At 34.7% G+C, this 22,206-nt stretch overlaps 1 long non-coding RNA gene across 1 annotated transcript; it reads left to right on the top strand.

Moving 5' to 3' along the window:
- The first annotated feature begins 5,725 nt into the window (after window positions 1-5,725).
- LOC123555074 (uncharacterized) lies at window positions 5,726-9,982 on the top strand. Its single transcript, XR_008368305.1, has 4 exons — window positions 5,726-5,979; window positions 6,479-6,540; window positions 7,158-7,217; window positions 7,543-9,982. It is a non-coding gene; the product is annotated as an uncharacterized LOC123555074 (long non-coding RNA).
- The last annotated feature ends 12,224 nt before the right edge of the window (window positions 9,983-22,206 follow it).

Below are 22,206 nucleotides of genomic sequence, written 5' to 3'. Positions count from 1 at the left end.
TTACCCATAAAGAGGCATACGCAGGTGCCATGGAACTACCAACGGCCGTTCCTAAAGTTTGGATATAGTTTTCACCATGAAATTAAAAATGATCGTTCTCGAGTGTTAATTTAATGAGGCTACATATTTCATCCGTCGATAGTTTACTATTATTATTTTCTTTATCTAGGTAGTGTCGACACGCGTCTCTTCCATCAACATGTGGTATATTTGTATACAGTGAAGTGACATCCAAAGTTAAAAGCAATGATTTTTTCGACCATTTTGGCACAAATTTCAATTTTCGCAAAAAGTCAGAAGTTTCTTTATAATATAACATAAGAAGGTAGGGATTTCATATGTGGTTGCAGTATAAAATCAACATATTTTGAAACATTATCTGTGTAACTGTTGCATGCGGAAACTATTGGTCTACCTGGGTATCCGATGGGTAGTTTTTCATTGTAGTCTTTAGGTATTTTTGGTAAAACATAAAACTGTGGTGTTCGTATGTTTTCTGGAAATGTGTCAAATTCCTCACTTATGACACTGTTTGATTCACTGATCTTACTTATACAATTCTGAATATTCAGTTTATAATAATTTCTTCTGCCGGGTTATGGTCTAGTTTAGTGTAATAATTTTCGTCGTTTAATTGACGTTCAACTTCCAGAATATAGTCAGCTTTATTCATTATAACAATCATATTAGAATTGTCTGCTTTTTTAATCACGATAGAGTCATCTTCGCTGAGTGAACGTAATGAGTTCATTTTATCTTTAGAGATGTTACTGTAGTTACGCTTTTGGGACTAGCTTTAAGAATTTCTTGTGTCACAGCTTCTATATAAAAATCTAGATAAATATCACGGCCGTTAGGGGGAATAAATGTAGATTTTCTTTTATTGAAGAATGGCATTTTTTTTTAAATTCGGTGGATTCATCATTGTTATTAGAACTACTGTCACACTTATCATAGAAATATTCTTTAAGTCTGAGTCTTCTTGTATAATTAAACGTTTCTTCTGCAAGTTTGATTTTATCATGTGACTTTGGTTTAGGACAAAATTTTAATCCTTTTCCTAATACCCCAGTCACACATACGGCGCGGATAGCTACGTCCAGCTACGGATAGAAACGTAGTTATCCGTATCGATCCGTACCTGAGCCGTACGGATTGGTACGAATTGATACGGATTACTACTTTAAGGTACGACTCAGGTACGGATCGAAACGGATTACTACGTTTCTATCCGTGGCTAGACGTAGCTATCCGCGCCGTATGTGTGACTGGGGTATAAGAGAATAAAGTCATTATCGGTAAGTTTTCTATTAGATAAATATAATACCGTTTCTTTCCCCCGTTTGATCCTCTGTATCCTCTAAATATCTAGAATTAAGTAATACCTTGCTTTCTGATAGCAAGTTTTTGATATGTTAACAAAATTTCATCGACTGTTAACACTGAAGACACTTAAAAAAACTTACCAGCCCCAGGCACAAAGTTCAATAATTAACTGTTATTTCCACTTCTTTGAATGTTATTTACTGGCCGAGTCTTTGTGGAAATTTGTGTATCATTTGATCCAGTTAATTAAAGATGAGTTTATGTGTATTATCTCAATTATAACGTCTACAACTATTACATTGAAAAATAGTATAATAATGTCTAGTATTTAACACACATAGACGTATTATTTCGTGATGCACTTTTATCAGCCATTTGTGGCGTCTAAACTTCGAAGTCCATTTGGCGCGTCGACGTCATTTCCGTATTTCATGTATCATTGTGTATGTTATTGTCAACGGAAGAAGATTATTAAAGTGAAACATGTCTTGACAAAACTGTGTTGGTTTAAGAATTTTCAATATAATACATATTTGAAGGATACTATAAGATTCTTTCACTGGTTGTAGATGCAGATGGGAATATCCGGCCTCGAGGGTAACTGTTGAGGCGGTAACGAGGCTCCATGCCGAGTTACCGCCTAAACAGTTACCCGAGAGCCGGATATTTCCATCTGCACCTACAACCAGTGACAGAATCTTTTTCTTGCATACCGATTTCAAGAAATAATGATAAAAATAAAATCAATCTAACGGCTTTCTCTTATAACTATTTCTTATAGCAGTGTATTTAAACAAAGCGCGGGAAACCAACGCCCGTAAACAGGAAAGACGTCATGACGTTTCAAAACAATGAACAGTGTTTAGTTCCGGTTTTGTTTTATCAGTTGCAGCGTAACGTTATGGGTTTTTGATAAAATAACGTGATTTGAATCGAGAAATATACTATCAGGAACCAATAGGGACCGGCAAGGTATTGAATTTTTATTCCGTTTTTTTAAATAAAATATAAATTACTACATAAATCTTCTACATATATGTAGTTCGTAATACGTCATTTACAGCACGAGAGTCATCTTACAGATGGATTTTTACAGCACCGGTAAAAATACCGGAAATCCTCGTCTGGTATGCAAGAATCACGTCATATTGCTCAAAGCTTTTATCAATTCTCTCCATTTCTTCTACCACCCTGTCATAGTCCTGCTGCGTTTGGCGTATCCTCTCTTCTGGTGATAAGGCGTCATCCAATACTCCTTCCAGAAACCGTTTGTTGCTAAAAGACCGATACAATTCGATATTTTTGTCCTTCCACAACACATTTTTGTCCAATTGTTTGGTTCTTTTCAAAAATGAATTGTGGGTGCTATGGTACGTAGACAATAATGCCTATTTGTTTGGGTTTAACGCCGTTTTTCAACAGTTTTTCGGTTCTATTTGGTCGTATAATCGAACTGGTCTTGGATTCCCAGTATACGCAAGTTACACGAACAACGTCCCAAGAACAGTACGTCTGAATACCTCCTGATATAAAATAGCCTTCAAATAGCAGTTTTCTCTAATTTCACGTCACGAATTTTCAGAAAGTCGATACTTGAGAATTCTTCTGTACCTTTGAACTTCAAAAGTTTTACCAAATACATCTAAATTCTGTTTTGATTATAAAATTATGACTCTACCGATACGTAGTATAAACTTTGTATCAGGTAAATATCTAGAATTAAGTAATACTTCGCTTTCTCATAGCAAGTTTTTGATATGTTAAACAAGGAAGAGCAAATTTCTTCTTACTATAAAAGTTTGCGGTTAAAAGTTTTGATTATTTTCTTTCATTTTGAAATTGTTATCGCGTATTGAATACACTTTTGTTCCTTTTCAGGCTTATTAGTAACATGCATTGACAGGTGAGTCATATATTTAAGCAGTCAGTTGCAATATCCAATTAAAAACGTAAACTATTATTTAAAAGAAAATTAACCAGTTTGCTACATAATAAAACTGACTTGATAGAATATACATTTATGTACATATTGTTTAAAGTTAAAGTATTTCTTATTTTTTATAAGAGAGAGTACGAGAGAAAGAGAGGACAAGAGTGCCAACATGAAAAGCGTTAAGATTAGAGTCTTTTACTACAACAACATGTTTAAAATTTATTAAATGTCGAACTAATTTATTCTGTTTGATAGAACTACGTAATCCATTTGATTACATTTTTAAAGATAAATATTGAAAAACTTGTGTTCTAAATTAGATTTATATGTTTTAAATTATTCAACTGTTTATCCGATTTGAATGAAATCAAGTCCAGTTAACTAACTTTCGGTGTTTAAAGAAATTCATTAATATCTTTATACTTAAACTGTAAGACAGAATTTATAATGATAACACCAAACCTTATATAATTTATCCATTTCAATCTGTTTTAAACTACGGAAGCTTCAGCTTGATATTTATAAAGCACCGTGTAAAATACTACCGATTATTTTCTGAATAGAAATAACTCGCGTTTATTTAGGCAAGAATTATTTTTTTTGTCACGTTGACAACAATAATAGACGCTTACGTCATTCGTAAGCAAATTAGCCTTAGATCAAGGGAAGTAACAAAGTATAATCGATGTCTATTTGGAATCTTTCGGTTTTAACCGCACATTTTTGTCAGTGACGTCTCAACATTATTCGGAGTCATTCGGGCAGTTCACATGTTTCGATCAGCTGGTGTAATAGACACGAAATTATAATTAGTTTATCTAATTTCATCCGATAAAGTTACAATGCCTGGCCGTGGGAGAGGCGTTCGTAGGAAAGCAACAAACCCTACAACTGCTAAGAGGCAATGTATTGAGCTGCAAGATGCGCCGGAATCTGAAGAAAATACAGGTAACGTTGTTGCTGAAAATGTCAATGTGGCTTCCCGAAGCCAACAGTCTGTCACTGATTTTGACGAAATAATTCGGGCGTCAAATTTATTAAATGAAAGTGAAGGGTGTGGTGTAGCTGATAAACAGCAGCAGCAGGTTAATGTTCAAAATTTGCCTAGCGCACGATGTAGTGATGATGATATATCGGCCCACGTGCCGTGTTCGTTGAAGCAACAAATTTGCAAGGGTGATTATATCAATATTGCTTTGCTGTTAAAGGGTAATGTTGAGCTGCATGAAATTTGTACTGGTGCCTCATTACATTTAGCTGAAGGGGGCAAACTTGAGTCTAGGCCAAAGGCAAACAAAGAAGTTATTCCCTCTATAGATAAATGGACTGATACATTTTTGATTTTATGTCCATCTACTTAACAGCCCATGCTGATGAAACTGCTGGTCTATTGCATTATATGTTCAATATTAGGGAAGCAGCTGCTAAATATGGCAGTCTGGCTTGGCGTATTTATGATGAACAGTTTAGGATGCGTCAGGCTACGACCAAGATCAATTGGTCTCACATAAATCAAGATTTGTGGTGGCGTTGTACTTTAGAGAGGCAACACATGTCAAATAATAACGTGTCTGGACAATTGCTTTGCAATTATTTCAATGCAGGTTCATGTTTCCGTAGGTCCTGCCGTTATAGTCATTTATGTAGAACATGTGGGAGTAGTCGCCATGGTGCTTCTTATTGCCGTGTTTATAAAAATGCACAGACTGCTGCCTTTGCAAATACACAAACACTAGGTTCGAATCAAGGATCTTTTCGCAACCAATATATGCAGTACAATAGGTCAAACAGGGGATCCTTTAGAAGAGGATCCTTCAGAGGACAATCCAATAAGTAATCTTGATTTACAGAAAATAGCTAAGTCCTCAATTGACATTTCAGTTTTACGTGATGAACTCTTAAACTATCGATCTGAAGATGCAGTCATACTTCTAAATGGCTTTACTCGTGGCTTTAACATACATTATTCAGGTCCACGTGCAGCAAGAGAATCAAAAAATTTAAGTTCAGTATATGATAATCCGTCTGTTGTTCAAAAGAAAATTGAAAAAGAAATTACAGCTGATAGAGTTGCGGTCCCTTTCACTGACAGACCGCTTTCAAATTTACAAGTTTCTCCTATAGGTCTGGTGCCTAAGAAAACGCCTGATGAGTTTAGGCTTATACATCATCTGTCCTATCCTAAAGGCCTACGTAGGATTTATATAGGCAGATGGCCCCCAATTTTTGAAAAATAATAATATCGATGACAGTGTTGAAAATCGACAGTTTTCACTAAAATAAACTTTAAACTACCGAACTGTGTCGTTTTTAATAATAACACATTCTCAGTATTGATGTAAAATGAATTTAAAATACGGACCGGTACATGCATTTTGCGTTAAAATTGCTGAATTCGGCCATTTCAGACTCAAAATTCGCTTATTCGCAACCCTTGCTTCAAGTAACAATTTATAACAGCTATTTCATTTGTTAATTCATTTTAATATTTTCCTAACCAGAAACTGAAGCAAGGGTTGCTAATAAATGAATTTTGGAAAAAATGATATTATTTGTCTGGCCTTTCTCACGTATAAGAGTGGCCTCCCTTGAAGCCAGGTGCTCGTTGCCAGGCAATATTATAGGTGGCGCCGCTGTCAACATGTGCATGTGAAAACGAAAGTAGATTGTTTATCTAGGAATTATTACAACATTTTACCCTTCTACGTTGAATTTTTAAGGTAAATAGATAAAATGCTATTTTGTTGTGTTAAATAACACTTTAGGGAAGTATTCATTCAATTCTATTTCAATGGAAATGGAGCAGAATTAAAACAAGTGGCACAACGGTGCAGACTGTTAATGGTATCTGTGACACTCACAGTAGGAAGACAAATAAGCTACTGACACAGTGAAAGTGATACATTTTGCATTATTTATTTGATTCAACCTGATGAATGGTGTGTACTCATTGAATACATGTACTGTATATGAAATTAATGAAGCAGTAATTTGACAAATACAAGCAATGAGACATTGTTCATTGATTAAAATATGGAATATTTTTCTGGTGTCCTTCACAAATTAGACAATTAATCCTTGAGATATAAAAGAATGCTTCAAGGTCAACAGAATATGACTGAAATTATAAAGGCTAGTAATGTAGTTTCTTATTATCATTATTATTGACATATTATGATGTCTTGCACTAATCAGTGTTTGTTTTGTATCATATTTCAGATATAAAAGTATGAATATTGAGATGATTATTTAGTTACCTTCAACTGGTCAGTGGCCAAAAGGTATGTCTTTTTGATAATTGTAAAATTTTCCTTACACACTTTTTCTTATGATAATTATAGGCCTCCCAAGTTAATATCCACAGTTCTTACCATCTATCTACTTTGTTTCTACTGAAAGTATAAACACTTTAAAATAACTATTCTATATTCTGTATATATCCAGGATTGCAGTGTATCACATGCTCTTTTTGAAATTTCTGTGACCTATATTTTCTAGAGTCAAAAGAAAATGTTTGTCATATTTATGCAAGAGTAAGACCAGATCAACTGAGACCCAAAATATAGTTGTGGTGTGTGACTTACTTGTTCTCATGACATAATGAAAGATCAGCTGCTGTGGAATGCCAGTCATACACATGTACCTGCCAGAACATTACCTTTTAATTCAAGAAAGTTGCTTTTAGATCAGTTTTGTGGCTTTATATCTATAGACCTGAGGTCATATTCATAAAGCTTCTAAGAATATTTTCATCTAAGATATTCAATATTTTGTTAGAGACCTGAAGATGAAATATTTTCTTATTTAAAATATGAGAAACATTATGAATATATCCTCTGTAATTAAATTATGCATATTGGTTATGTCATAAAATATTATTTGACTTTTTTTATTTTAGGGAGTATTTCTGTGTGCCTTGAAGCATTGAATGCCCCAAAACAACCAGTATGATAAGAAGGTAATTTAGAACATGCCTTTCATAAAATTACAAAACCTGAGGAATTGAATTACCTAAGGAAGATCTGATAAATAAAACTTCAAAACACTAATTATGCCCTGATTTACACACAGATTGTTCCTTGCATTTTTATTTTTATAAAGATGAGAAGATAGTTCATGATTGTATATATTTTTTCTGCACAGGATTCAGAATCAATTTTCTATCAGCTATGACAAAAGCAGACAGATTTCAATATATGTCATAACAAAATTCAATATTTCAGGAACTTCATTTCAAAAGGATATATTAAAAATTTATCAAGTTGCTTTATATTACATTACAGACCAGAGTATACAGCTTCCCAAAATGTTGAAAGACTAAGCTGTTTTTAGCTCACCTGAGCAATGCTCAGGTGAGTTTTTCTGATCGCTCGATGTCCGTCGTCCGTCGTCTGTCGTCTGTCAACATTTAGCTTGTGTATGCGATAGAGGCTGTATTTTTCAATTAATCTTCATGAATATTGGTCAGAATGATAACCTTGATGAAATCTAGGCCGAGTTCGAAAATGGGTCATCTCGGATCAAAAACTAGGTCACTAGGTTAAATCAAAGAAAAACCTTGTGTATGCGATAGAGGCTGTATTTTTTAATTAATCTTCATGAATATTGGTCAGAATGATAACCTTGATGAAATCTAGGCTGAGTTCGAAAATGGGTCATCTCGGGTCAAAAACTAGGTCACTAGGTCAAATCAATGAAAAACCTTGTGTATGCGATAGAGGCTGTATTTTTCAATTATCTTCATGAATATTGGTCAGAATGATTGCCTTGATAAAATCTAGTCCGAGTTCGAAAATGGGTCATCTCGGGTCAAAAACTAGGTCACTAGGTCAAATCAAAGAAAAACCTTGTGTATGCGATAGAGGCTGTATTTTTCAATTATTCTTCATGACTATTGGTCAGAATGATAACCTTGATGAAATCTAGACCGAGTTCGAAAATGGGTCATCTCGGGTCAAAAACTAGGTCACTAGGTCAAATCAAAGAAAAACCTTGTGTATGCGATAGAGGCTGTATTTTTCAATTGATCTTCATGAATTTTGGTCAGAATGATTGCCTTGATGAAATCTAGGCCGAGTTCAAAAATGGGTCATCTGGGGTCAAAAACTAGGTCACTAGGTCAAATCAAAGAAAACCCTTGTGTATGCGATAGAGGCTGTATTTTTCAATTGATCTTCATGAATTTTAGTCAGAATGATTACCTTGATGAAATCTAGGCCGAATTCGAAAATGGGTTATCTGGGGTCAAAAACTAGGTCACTAGGTCAAATCAAGGAAAAACCTTGTGTATGCGATAGAGGCTGTATTTTTCAATTGATCTTCATGAATTTTAGTCGGAATGATAACCTTGATGAAATTTAGACCAAGTTCAAAAATGGGTCATCTGGGGTCAAAAACTAGGTTACTAGGTCAAATCAAAGAAAAACCTTGTGTATGCAATAGAGGCTGTATTTTTCAACTGATCTTCATGAAATTTAGCCAGAATAATTACCTTGATAAAATCTAGGCCGAGTTCGAAAATGGGTCATCTGGGGTCAAGAACTAGATCACTAGGTCAAATCGAAGAAAAACCTTGTGTATGCAATAGAGGCTGTATTTTTCAATTGATCTTCATAAAATTTGGTCAGAATAATTGCCTTGATGAAATCTAGGTCGAGTTTGAATATAGTTATCTGAGGTCAAAAACTAGGTCACTAGGTCAAATTAAAGAAAAATCTTGTGTATGAGATAGAGACTGTTTTTTTTTCAATTGATTTTTATGAAATTTGGTCAGGATGATTGCCATAATGAAATCTAGGTCGAATTTGAATATGGGTCATCTGAGGTCAAAAACTAGGCCACTTGGTCAAATCAAAGAAAAAACTTGTGTATGTGATAGAGGCTGTATTTTTCAATTGATCTTCATGAATTTTGGTCAGAATGATTGCCTTGATAAAATCTAGGTCGAGTTTGAACATGGGTCATCTAGGTCAAAAACTAGGTCATATCTAAGAAAATGCTTGTTTTATCACAAGAGACCAATTTTTTGGTCCAATCTTAATGAAAATTGGTCAGAATATTTGTTTCCATGAAATCACTAGGTCAAACATGTTTTACACTGTTATGGTGTGTTTCTTAGGTGAGCGACCTAGGGCCATCTTGGCCCTCTTGTTCTATGGACTTGTAAGTATTTTGAATGTTTGATTTCTCTTTCTTTTAACCTTATGATTGAATATTTCATTTCAATTAGTCATGACACTTTTTCTAGTAATTTGCATCTACATTTCAACATGTTTACACATTTTGTTTACACAGAAAGATATTTTTTACTTCTTTCATTCTAGGTATACTATCTAGGTTGAAAACAGCCACAGACAATGAATTTGGAGGTGCATGCTGGAGCATCAGAAATTACATACTTGGAATGAATAATTGCACAATACACATTTACTGAGAAATGACTAATGTTTATGTTAAAGTGCAATATCCATATTTGTAACATTTACTTGGGGGTAATAGTTACAATGTTGAAAGAGACTACCAGTGTTACATTTCAATCTAAGTTACAGTGTGGATGCTAATTCTAAATTCTTGATAATCAAGTGTTTTTAATAACTTATGAATACTAATTATTTATCAAACTGTTTAATTTATCACATTCCTACATCATTATTTTATATAAAATGCTTGTAGTTATATAATATATGTCAGGTTAAATGGTAATAAATTTTGTTCCTGTGTAAATATCTTGCTTTTTGAAAAATGAAAATGATACATTCAGTGGCCATCATCGGTCAAAAAGTTATTATAAATGCCTCAAAACTGATGAAAAGTTAATTTTTCACAAGTTCATGGAATAGCATACTATCCATAACATTGTATAGTTTTCCTTACCTGTATCTGGGGTCATCATAAATTAATTGCTAGGGTAATTTTTCTTCACAAGGGAAAGGAAGTTTTTTTTAATTCATTTTTTATTTCAGATATTTTATTTTTGCTTTAATGAGGATTTAAAGAGAAAAACTGACATAATTATAATAGTTATTTTTGTCAAATGGATTTGATTATAAGCAATAATAACTGAAAGTTGATAATTTATAACATTCTTTATAGAAATATTCCATAGATGATCTTGGAAACTAAAAATAGTAAGGGGAGGCATAAATATAGTGGGAGTGGATGATAATCTAACAATTAATATAGTATGGCCATACAAATATAAATCAATAAATACTTACTGCAATAATATTGATTAGGTATGATGTAGCTATATGATAAATATATATTTTTGAATGGTGATTTGTTATGAGAAAAAAAAGCTGATATATACAGTCTAGAGTCTTCTAGTAAGCTGCATAATTATGACTGGAACTAGCTCCATATTTCCTTTCTTTAACTTCATAATAAAATCGCCAAGTATCACAATTATATGAATTCTAATGTCAGTTGTGTAAACAACTGAAAATGCATTGCATTCATTTTCTAAAGTAATAGTTAGCATTTGGTCATATCTCATATTTGGCCTTCAATAACTGGAAAGGGAAGGCAACAAATGGAATTTATTATTATACACAAAATAGGGAGAAACTGATAAATAATAGCAGAATGCTTTAGCTTAATATGATTGTCAAAATTTATTGTAGTTTAGTAGATGATCTCTTTCTTTAAGGGGCTGGTAGGTGAAATGTCAATATCACAGTGACCCTAAGACTGAAATATTTTATTATGGAAAGCTGAATGATAATTTTGCCCATGGTCATCAGGCTTTAAATCATAACAGATGAATAATTTTGGGTCAGTAGATCAAAGTTAAAGGTCACTGTCAATTAGATAAAGAGTGATTCAGGTTATATAAGCTCGAGAACACTTTCACTTATTATGATCATCCAGCATTATAGCATGAATGCCTATGTTCAGTAGATGACCACTATAGTGTTTGGCAAATAGGTCAAAGTTCAAATTCAAACCATACTGAAAATAAATGCAAGTTACATGCCCAGTAACCACTGACAGGCCATCATGGTAGACATAATTTTGTCGTTTTTGTGCCCCCGCCCCCATGAGTGGTGGGGGCATATAGATTTGCTCTTGTCTGTCCGTCCCTCCGAGAATGTTGTGTCGCGTCTAGCTCTAAAAGTATTTGACGTAGAGTCACAAAACTTTACAGGAATGTTGGTCAGCATGTGTAGTTGTGCACCTGGGGTTTCGCGTCCGGATTCATTCGGTAGTGTAGGAGTTATGGCCCCTGACATAGTAAAAAATTGGTCATTTTAATGTTGTGTCGCGCATAGCTCCAAAAGTATTTGACGTAGAGTCACAAAACTTTACAGGAATGTTGGTCAGTATGTGCAGTTATGCACCTGGGCTTTCGCGTCCGGATTCATTCAGTCATGTAGGAGTTATGGCCCCTGACTTAGTTAAAAAATGGTCATTTAATGTTGCGTCTCGCGTAGCTTCCAAAGTATTTGACCTAGAGTCACCAAAGTTTATAGGAATGTTGGTCACATGTGCAATTATGCACCTGGGGTTTCGCGTCCGGATTCATTCAGTCATGTAGGAGTTATGGCCCCTGACCTAGGAAAAAATTGTCATTTTAATGTTTTGTCGCGCGTACCTCCGAAAATGTTTTACCTACAGTCATTATTTCACTACACAAGACCAGACTTCTTGTCCAGACTTACTAAAAAACAAACGTTTGTGAAACATGTATGTTAAAATGTACTTGACCTAGAATCATAAAACATTAGAGGATTGTTTTATAGCCTATGAAATGTTCTCTTTAGGATTTTACTCAGCTAGGCCAGAGTTATGGCCAACTAAGTGAAAAATACACATAAGGTTTCTTAAAAGTTTGTGTTGCAAACATCTTAAAAATTGTTTAACCCAGTCATTAAACCATGTTACAGTGACAGGAGGGGGCACCTGTGTCCTATGGACACACATCTAGTTTCTGTTGCCATTGCTATAAGACCAGCTCTTAAATTGGCCCTCTTCGAAACTGTGCAGTCTCTACTTATTTTTCTCCAGTAAAAGTACTCTAACCTTTGAAACATACATTTTCACTTTTGTTGCCATGGCAATGAAATATTTTTATACTTTTTTTCGCATGCAAAACAGAGTGAGTTAATTAACCCCATTTCATTACAGTTACTGATTTATCTTTATAATTTTGAAAGTTGTGACAACAAATAATGAAAACTTACTTATCCTAAGGAAACATTATTGAACAGATTACCAAATGACCTGTTACCATGGCAACTGAAAGGCTCTTTCTGCTTTCTTTACATGAGCATTATGAATTGTCAATTGTAAACGTGATAAGTTCATTAAATATCCAAACATCAAAATACTGGAGTCATAACATGCAAAAAGTTAAAAAATGCTAAATTTTAGCCTCGTTGCCATGGCAACTGAAAGGCTCTTTTCTGCTTTCTTTACAGGAGTATTATGAAATGTCTGTTGTAACAGTGATAAGTCCATTAAATGTACAAACATCAAAAAATTTAAGCTATAACATGCAAAAAGTTAAAAAATGCTAATTTTTTGCCCTGTTGCCATGACAACCAACAGTAAAAGTACACGTTTTATACTCATAAATATACCAGGCCAAGAATTCTACCTCTGTACATGATTTTAAATCATACTTTGAAACGTTAACAAAACTAAAACAAAATAATATTGATTTTTTAAGAAATTTTTAGTTTCAGGAGTCCAAAGAGTTATTTCCCTTAGTTATAACCGTTTCTATGACAATTCTGTTACCGGTTTATGTATGTTTGAATAGCCTGATGTGTTTACATTGATATATAATCATTTAAATGAACATTTGTAACAGTAATCATTTATTATTTTGTTTTTTCCAATTTATTTAAGTATACCCAAGATACGCTAATGCTTTCTACAGCACATAAGGTGAACATTAGATTTTCCATAAACAATTGTCCTTGCAGATTTTAATGTTTATTTTTGGAAAATACATGCATTTTGGTAAAAAACGGCACATATTTATTCATCATTTCGGTGGGGGCCAAAATTGGCCAAAATCCTACGTACCCCTTTGAATCTCTTAATGATTTTATTGACCCAGGCTTATGCTCTGTTCAGTATACCAGCTTTGACGAGACGGTTTTTATGGTACAGGACTTGGGTCCAAGTTGTAAATTGTTTAAGTTAGATATAAAAAATGCATTTAGGTTGTTGCCAATAAATATTGACGATATTGAATTGCTTGACTTCAAGTATGATGGCAAATACTATGTTGACAAATGCTTGCCATTCGGCTGCTCTATCAGGTGTAGTCTTTTTGAAAATTTTTCAACATTTTTAGAGTTCTGCGTTAAAAGTAAAAAGAAGTCTGGAAAACTTATTCATTATTTAGATGATTTTTTGGGAGGTGATAAGTCATATGCATCATGTAAGATTGTCATGCAAATCTTTCTTGATTGTGCTAATTCTCTGTGTGTTCCATTAGCGCAAGAAAAAACAGAAGGTCCTTGTGAGGTCATTATATTTCTGGGTTTAGAAATTGATACAGTGCAGATGGCGGTGCGTATTCCTCAAAGTTAAGTGGAAGAAGTCGTTAAGAAAATAGAAGATCTAATTGGGGAAGCGAAAACTACACTGAGAGAAATGCAATCTTTGATTGGCTCTTTAAATTTTTGTTGTAGGGCTATAGCAGTTGGCAGACCTTTTTGTAGAAGGCTTATTAATTCTATCTGCGGCCTAACAATGCCACATCATCATCTGCGCATTAGTAAGGGTGTAAGATTCGACCTTGCTATGTGGTTAAAATTTTTCAAAGCTTTCAATGGAATTTCTGTTTTTCATGACAGGTATTGGTTGTCAAATGTTGATATGAATTTGTATACCGATAGCGCTGGTGGTCCCAACCTGGGATTTGGTATTTATTTTCAGGGACAGTGGTCATATGCACTTTGGCCTGCTGACTGGCATAGTGCTGGCATAACTTAAGACATAACGGCACTGGAGTTGTTCCCAATATTGGTGTCTTAGCACATTTGGGGTCGTCAGTTTCAAAACAAAAAGATTAAGTTCAACTGCGATAACATGGCTGTAGTTCATATTATTAATACAATGACATCGAAGTCAGATAATGTTATGTGTATTTTAAGGTTATTGACTCTGGCATGTTTGGATAACAATACTTTGATTAGAGCTCAACATGTTGAAGGTTTGAAAAATCTCATTTGTGATGCATTATGTCGCTTACAGCTCAACAGGTTCAGGGACTTAGCTCCAGAAGCAGAACTCGAACCATGTCCGGTCCCAACCCATCTGTGGAATGTCTTCAATCCAGAGCAAAGCAACTTTTGAATGCCAGTTTATCAGCTAACACATTGGGTACATATAGAACAGCATTAGTCACATTTCAAGACTTTTGTCGTATATACAAATTAAAGTTACAATGGCCAATAACTCAGAATCAAGTAATATTGTTCATTTCATTCTGTTTCGAAAAAGGGCTCTCTCCAAATACAATATCAACGTATGTAGCAGGTATAACTTATTATAATAAGTTGAATGAAGGGTCAGATTTTGGCAAGGTATTTATCATTAGGAAACTGTTGGAAGGTTGTCGTAGGTCTAGGAAAAGAAGGGACCTTAGAGCCCCTGTCACTTTAAAAATTTTAACCGAAATCTGTTCCTTGTTACCAGTAATTTGTTATGATGTTTTCGAGTCCAAGTTGTTCAAGGCTGTGTTTGTACTACCATATTTTGGTCTGTTCAGGGTGAGTGAATTAGTTGTGACAAATCAGTTGGAGCTTAATAGACCTGTGCAGTATCAAGATGTTACATTCCAAAGTGATAACACACAACTAACTACAGTGCTGAAAATGTCAAAAACAAATCATTCTAACTTGCCAACAACAATTAGGATTAAATGTGAAAATAATGATAAGTTGTGTCCTGTATGTGCACTTAATGATTATATTGTGGTAAGACCGAAAAATATTGGTCCGTTATTCATACATGCCAATATGAAACCAGTTATCAGATGTCAATTTTCTGGTGTATTATCTAAGTGTTTGTGTTCTTCGAGTTTTGCCAGTGAAAAAATTCGATCACATAGTTTTCGAATTGGTAGAGCAACTCAATTAGCAACAATGGGTCTCCCTACAGATGCAATTATGAAGCTAGGTCGTTGGCACTCTGGAGCCTATAGGCGTTACATACGTTTATAGATCAAAATAGGTGTAAGGCAAATGCTTTCATGTTTCGAAAAATCTTCTTCTGCAGATATCTGGTTGTGCGGTGATTCAATTGTACATTGGGCCGGTGTCCAGGCCGTGAAGACAGGCAAACCAGATCTGAAACTTGATAAAAAGGTGGGCTGGTATGGTATAAGGGGAATGTCTTGGTCTTCGTTCATTCACAGCCTTCAGCTAAAGATAGCCTTTCAAAAGCCCCCTAGTATTTTTATGATTCATTTGGGTGGCAATGATGTGAGCAAGTTTTCTCTGTGTCGTATTTTCAATTTAATATCCAAATGTTTGAATTATGTGGCATCAACTTTTCCGGAGTGTGTTATCATTTGGTGTGACATCTTGCCAAGGTTAAATTGGGGTACTAGTCAAATTTATAAAATGGCAGAGGGCAATTGACGGCGTATTAACAGGTTTGGCCGCCAAAAAGTCCTTGCTTTGCCCAAGGGCGACATGTTGTCCATAGACATTGACACTGATACCCCCGGATTTTATCGTGAAGATGGGGTGCATTTATCTCTGGTGAGACTTGAATATTTTTTAGACGCTTTAAAAAACAAACTAGTTTCGCGGCTTTGAATTTTGGGGGATAAATTTATTTTGTGAATGATGAAGTTGTAATAAATTTATTGTGGCGGAAAATTCTGGCAGCCGGGGATCATTTTTGTAAGGTATAAGGAAAAACAGTATTAAATGCATTATTTTTGGTTAGATGTATAATTGAGCAATTATTTACTGGCTTGTTGGTCCGCTTCGGCGGAATGTCCAATGATCTGGTGAACTTGCTCGATTACATTTCAAAATTTAGTTTTTTCTGTGAGCACTGGGTTTTGCCCACAAGTTGTTGCTATACTTGGTATCTCCTAGGTGTCTCTTTGGCATTATAATTTTTACATGGATAGGACATCACAGTGCTAAATATAGCTATTGCCATTAAAATTTTTGCTATTATGCACCGGCCAATTGCTATTGCCTGATTAATTGCTGGGTGCTTGTCACTGCCGAATAATTCTATAGTGTTGGCACGAAATTGGTTTTTGTCGACCGAAATGTTGCTAAATTATTGTCCGAGTATTATGCAAGACAGATACATTGTGTTTTGCTATTGTCTGCGCCATATTGTATGGCCCAAATATTGCTAAATTATTGTCCGGATATTATGCATTGTGTTTTGCTATTGTATGTGCCATATTGTATGGCCGAAATATTGATGAATTATTGTCCGGATATTATGCATGACAGATACATTGTGTTTTGCTATTGTCTGTGCCATATTGTATGGCAAAAATATTGCTAAATTGTTGTCCGAGTACTTTACGCGTATTGGGCGCGGAAGAATGATTATGTAACAGTTATTAAACGGTGACATGTGTATTGTACACAACCGAATTTTTGCTATAATTAAAGTATTATCCTTCATTGTGAAGGTTTAATTTTGCACGGCAGAAATATTATTATAGTCTTGCTAATTTATTGTACTGATTTAGTGCATGGCAGAAACATAGCTAATTTTAAGTTTACTTGAGGGTGTCGGCAATTTTGGTCCTCTGTTGTTAGAATTTTCATTACATTTTCTTGGCCTGTGTCACAGCGTGTGACAAAATTCAGGCTAAAACAATTATTGTCAGAAAGATGCGGCCATAAACCATCCAAACTTGTGTAAGGGACTTTATTAATATCTTGTTATTGATAACAAAGTATTATACAATATGTTTTTGTGAATCAGTTTCAAATAATTAAAACAGGTTTTTCAAAGAATTCTGGTTTATTGTGTATAATTCAAGTCCTTAAATAAATGTTACTTAATCTGAGTTTAACGAAACAAGGAAATATTTTTTGGACTATATAGTAAAAAATGAAAAATGAATAATCATTCGATCAGTGTAATTATTTAAACATATCAGTTTAGATATTATTGTTCTGTATTGGGTGTCAATTATTGCAGATGTTACTAAATTTGGTAACAAATTTGCACTGAATTAAAACGAATATGAGCAGCATGAGGCTGATATTAGTGTGTTTAAGACCAGAACATAATACACAAGTAGCATCCATGTGTACTTTAAACACTATCATTGACTGGTTTTAAGTTTCGTTTTCTCTTTTCTCCTTTTATTCATTCTGATTAATTAACTAATCCAGCGCTGCATACCGTATTAAGTTATAAATTTCTGATGTAACAAAAAGTCTACTTACGGCGGCTGTCGGTACCAACCTACAACATGCGGTAAAATAACGACTTGCCCTATGTTAAAAATCGTATTAATGGAGTGATAAAATACAACAGATTCGTTCAAGGGAACATATTTGAATTTTTAATACTTACGCATTTATTAAATGTTCACGCCTAGTTGAGATTTAGACGAAATCTAAAGGGTCACGTCAAAATTCGTAAGAATGTATTATGCCATATAATTGTAATTAGGTTCAATTATAATTAGGTTTAATGTAGTCTCTTTACACTTAGAAAAATCACATTCTATATTACTTTAGAGTTCCTCACACGTATCTTACAGTCAAGTGAAGGAAAGAGAAGGTCGGCAATTGCGGCCAGTGCAACAAGAAAATTGATAAATACTCGGTGTTTCAGGGTTAAAGGAAGTAATATAGCTTGTATTTCTCCTATATACATATTTGAATACCTCTTGTACCATTCCTTTTAAAAAGTAAAAGGTATAGCTGATGCAGAGAGACCTGTATAACATGTATGCTTTAAATTACTTATTTAATTTCCTCCAGTTATTAATAGCAAACCAAATACACAGCATATATATGTTCATGTAAGTACTGTATCAAAATTTACATGTACCTGCTGTAAATACAATCAGATAATACATGATGAAAAAAAAAATGTTAAACGCTTCTGTGGCAAGTTCCCCGTACATTAGGTCATTTGGTATGCGCCCATTATTCATTCTTTGAACGTGACCAAGCCAACGTAGGCGGCGATGGCGGAGGATGTTGTATATAGTAGGAAGTTCTTCTCTTTTAAGGACATCATTGCTGGTTACCTTGTCTTTCCATGTGATGCCTAGTACTCTGCGCAGACAATAAACACCTGGAGTTTTCTTTCTTGTGCTGCATGCGTTGTCCAGGATTCACTGCCATAGAGTAGGTTTTTGGTGAGCTTTGAGAGGGTTATGGATGCTTTGCATATTCTTTTGTTGAAAGTGAAAGTGTGTTGGAGGTGGTAGAGCCTAGATACTGGAATTGGTGGACTAATTCCAGCCCTCTTGGTTGATGGAGATTCTGGGAATATCTGTTGTGCCTTGACTCAAACTTTGGGTTTCTTTTAATTGATGGTGAGTCCAAAAAGATCTCATGCTTCTGAGAACCTGTTCATTAGCCTTTGTAGCGCTTTGTGTTGGTGTGAAGCTACTGCAGCGTCGTCTGCAAAAAAAGCATATTTCTGATGAGGATCTTTCTGATCTTTGTCGTGGCTTTATATCTAGATAGTTTGAAAAGACGGTCGGTCGTTAAAACTGTGGATGTATTAAAAGCGTGTTTGAAGAGACGGGCAAAAAAAGATTCCAGAAGAATGAACCTTGTTTGACTCCACATTTTACTCCATATTCGGCTGATATGTCTACCTCAAACTAGACAGTGCCCATCATTGCGTCATGGAAGGATCTCACTCTGCTGAGTAACTTGGGAGGAAACCTATCTTCGATAGCATTTTGAAGAGATCATCTCTACTCACAAGGTCGAACGCCCTTGTTAGGTCAATTCAAACGATGTACAAGAGTTGCTTTTTTGCTCGTATTTTCTCCTGGAATTAGAGAAGGGAGAACATCATGTCTACAGTAGACCTCTTGGTACAAAAACCACATTGATACTATGGATACATTATCTCGGTCAGTTGTTGTAGTCTGGTTTGGGTAATGCAAACGAACAGTATTTCGACAGTGCTTAGCCGCGATAGTTGTTGCAGTCGCTGCGGTCACCCTTATTCTTGCACAGAGTTACGATGTTAGCGTCTCTCATCTTGAAGAACTGCAGCTTCTCTCCAACACTGAACTAGGAGTCGAAGCAGTGGTTCTAATAGGCTTTCCAGTCCTAATGACTTCAGATGGGATACAATCCTTATCTGGAGCCTTTCTGATGGCACCCGTTCAATAGTTTTGGCAAGTTCTTCCGCTGAAGATTCATTGTCAAGCTCTGACATCATGGGTAGTTGGTTTATAGCATTAATGGGTGATTCTTGAACAACGTTTTCTCTGGAATACACCTCAGAGTAGAATTCCACCTATCTGTCAAGTTGTTTCGCCTTGTCGGTGGCTGTTGTTTGGTCCAATTGGCTTTTGACGCCGTCTTGCATGCCCTTAATGTTTCCAGTGTCTGTGGATCGCCTAATTGTGTTGCAGAGGTCAGACCAGTTGCCGTTATCATTAGTCCGGACTTCTTTCTGGACAGAATTACAGGCAGATCTTAGAAAGCCGATAGTCGCCTTGGATGGCTTGTCCTTGTGGGCTTGTAAGGCAGAGCGTTTGGCATCAATCAGAGGGGTGAGCTTCTTGATGTTGTGGTCAAACCAGTCATACTGTCCTGGATCCGGTTTTCTTCCCAACGAAATAGCTACATCGTATATTGCATTTCTTAAATTGTTCCATTGTTGGGTTTAGGCTTGGTCATAGTTTCTAACAAAAGAAGGGTCCAAAAGGCTGACCAATGCAGATGACAAATATGGTAAAGTTCAGTTCAATTAATTCGTGTGTAATTTGAATTCTGCTTAAGGATACACTAAGGAGTGAATTGACATTTATTTGGACATGTTTTGTTTTTATTTAACATAAATTCAATATAGTTTTCTCTATCAGATGCCAAAAATGAATTTAAAAGTTCAAATATATTTTTCCAAAACGACCTGTCAGTAAATAAAATGTAACTGTACACATAGTATGCAACTGGGTCACTCACATTAAATATTATAAGTGTTTGTAATGTGTTTTAATGAAATCACCCGTATAATTTCGGTTTCATCAAAGCAATTTAACTCGCATTAACGTTCCCTCGACAGCCTTGGACGACCACATTACAATTACATGATTTAGCAAATCAAATGCTGATATTTTCAAATATTTACTATTTATCATGCTAATTCATCAAACAAAGGCGTTATATTTGAACTGCTGGATATGGGAAGGACTGTAGTTGAATTCACATAGTCCGGGTTAGCGGATTCAAATTTAGTTAACAGGCATTTAGTTTTGAATCAAGTGGCGCTATGTGCTGTAATATTGAACAGGTTGTTGCGTTTACTTGTTTCTAGAAGAGTATCCAGTTCTAGTTTAAAACTGGCAGTTTCCAGCGATTTTTTTTCTTAACATAGAAGATAAGTTTAATAATAAGATTAGTCTAATCTATTTCTTTTTTTTGAAATAAGCCGTGATCATAAAGTAAGGCAGCATTTACATTCGGGTATATAAAATGTCTTTGTATCATCTTTTGAGCTTTAAGTCAAAATTGAATACTAGAAGACAGTAAAGTCTTTATTATAAATATCATACAGTTGATTAAGTAGAAGTAATTTAATACTGACTTTATTAATTGACTTCAAATTGTCGTACTGGTGTTGAATTCTTCATGCTAGGGAGACATCTACCTGTCTTACGGAAGGTTAGTGGTGCAATCCATGCCTAATTAATGTCCGGAGTCTTGGGTCTTTCTCCACCATCTAAAGCATGAAAAATCCTCATATGACATGAATCGTGTCAGTGTTACCAAACAAAAAATGGACTGAGAGAGTGGTTTAAATTTCATATGCAGTGGGTCTGCATTCGTATGTTACGATACAAATCATACCAAATTGATCTATACTTAGTGTCTTCATAATCACCTAGGTGAAAACTATTGTTGAAATAACAACAACAAAAATGTTTTTTTTTGTTACTATCTGAAAGAATTTCCATCCGTGACAGTGTATCCTAAGTTTAGCAATTATATTTGAATTTTAAGGAATTGTACATTTTGTAACACTTTGGTATTGATTTGGCGGACATACTGAAACATATAAATGGACAGTTTTAGCCACACTGTTTATTTGGTTTTAACATTTTCAGAAATGTTTTTGTTTATATCTGTCCAGTCTAAGAACGCTAATCATGTTAGAACTTGAAAAGTGGTGATATATACAACCAGGTGATTGTTCACATTTTGTAATATCGGCATGATCGGCTATCAAACTAAATTCTACACAGACTTGCATAATTCTTATTATATTAACAATAATTGGACCAGTATCCTTGGTCGTTTTTTTTTTTTTTTTAAACATAGGGTACGTAATGTATATTCTAATAAAGAAGCGTATTAGCACATTTGAATTCTACAAGAAAAACAGACTATTTTCATTTCCAAATTAAAAGAGATAGGCTACTGTTTGTTTTTCTTTTTTGCTTAAATCAAGTGTTGCATTTTGTTTTGAGATTAATTCGAGCTCTGAATTTCAAGTTTTGAATCTATCACTATTATTTGCTACAAAGCCTGGTCACTTTTGTAACTAAAAGAATTATTTTGCAATCCTTTTCTGTATGCTTCATCGAATCATTTCTGGCTGTAACTGGCTCAGGGGATAATATTTTAGAATGAAACAATACCTTTCTTCATTTTATGGAAATCACACATTTAATACAAACACAATATTATGAACATAAACATTATGTACTGATTCAGAAATAGTCAGTGTATGTATAATGAGCATACACTTTATAATTATCAGTACCGTGTGTATCAAATATGGAAGATAAA

The sequence above is a fragment of the Mercenaria mercenaria genome, chromosome 18 (assembly GCF_021730395.1).
Source record: "Mercenaria mercenaria strain notata chromosome 18, MADL_Memer_1, whole genome shotgun sequence".
Classification (NCBI taxonomy): domain Eukaryota; kingdom Metazoa; phylum Mollusca; class Bivalvia; order Venerida; family Veneridae; genus Mercenaria; species Mercenaria mercenaria.
This window is presented reverse-complemented; position numbering and strand designations above follow the sequence as displayed.